Raw genomic sequence first — 1,615 nt, 5'->3', positions numbered from 1 at the left:
CCACTCCATCCACTTGAATATCTCCATCGCCCTGGCGTCGACGAAGCCGTGGTTCTGAAGCGTCTGGCCTTGTTGACTAGCCTCGAAGACGGCGAGGTGGTCTGGGTACTTCGTCGCAAGATGACTGAGCAGGTTGAGTAGCCGGACGCAGGAGCTTGTTTGTGACTCGTATTGCACTGCTTGCAAGTAAAGACGCCGTTGCCGCAATCCGTAAAGTAGAAGTTGCACACGCTGCGAGAAGTCGACATGGGCCTGAGAGATTGGAATGAAGAATGAGAGAAAGTCTTCAGCTAGCAGACGACTAACTAGAACCTCCCAGAACCACCAACGTCGAGGCACCTGCACACCAGTCAACTGGTGAGAAATCAATACAGTAATTACGGGGACAATTTTATATTTTACGGACTTTTATGAAAGCCAATAATAAATTATTAAATAAATACAATGCTATAATAATTGTATTATATTTATTTTTTCAGAGCACTGTCCAGAATTAAATCCTATTACTGGTACTGCTTTAAGAATGTTTCGTACTTTAGAGTAGTCACCGTGGTCAGCGCCGCTCTTAGATAATATTGCGTTTAGTAGTATTTCAAACTTTTTACGATTAGCTTGGTAAATCTCAGCTTGAACCTCAGATATATACGCAAACATTTGTTCTAAAAGCATCTTAGGATCTTCATTGACGAAGCATTTAGTCTCCATAGATAAACTATCGCAAATGCTCACAGACACAGATATGTGACGACTAGTGAATTGAGAGTTTTCACCTCGCTTTTCATCAATATGCTTTAGAATGGTTCAAAGTCGTAAACAATGAAATGGTCTATGTAGTGATCTACGCCCTTAATCGAATATTTTGTTAGCATTTTTTTTTATTTGATTGGTAGGTGGTTGGTATGCGGTTGGATTCTTACAGAACTGCTCAAATACCTCAAACTCGCATTTGCTACGTTTGTGACCGTGAAGCTTCTGACATGTATCAAGAACCGCACCGCATACATTACAGGGATATTTACTAAGAAGAATATCTAAATTGGTGATATACATTGCATGACCCTTATAGCCCAAAATGTTGATAACATTCTTGAATTGCTTATACGATTCTCTGATTTTAGAAACCTTAAGTGTTTCCTGGTTCATCTCGAAAACATTTATACTTATCTTAAAGCAATCTTCTAGCTCATCGAATTGCATAATATCAATCGGCTCAGTGTCCTTGAAAAGCTTCGATGAATACTTAATATTTTTAAAGGCACAATATTGTTTGTATTGATCTTTAGCGAACGACACCATACGACGTGAATCGGGTTTGTTTTCTTCTAGATGATAAGCAATGCAATAGAACATTCCATTTGTTATCGGTCTTAGGGAAATCGACTACAAAACGATTTTTCTTAATACAGTCAGGACCTTGAATATTGTCAACCAGACTATGGTTTCTGTAATATATTACGACTTTAGCAGCATTCACTTCTTTAAACTGATAACTTGAAGATGGGAAGCTAATACGAGTGGTGAAATCTATCGTTTCAATGCTGTTAAAAACGTAATTGTCTATATCACTTTTTGAGTTGATAGCAATTGGTAGGTCGAAAATTGGTGTATTTGTACC

The sequence above is a fragment of the Phytophthora parasitica genome (genome assembly GCF_000247585.1).
Source record: "Phytophthora parasitica INRA-310 unplaced genomic scaffold supercont2.9, whole genome shotgun sequence".
Classification (NCBI taxonomy): Eukaryota; Oomycota; class Peronosporomycetes; order Peronosporales; family Peronosporaceae; genus Phytophthora; species Phytophthora nicotianae.
The sequence above is the reverse complement of the archived record's forward strand: the minus strand, read 5'-3'. Positions refer to the sequence as shown.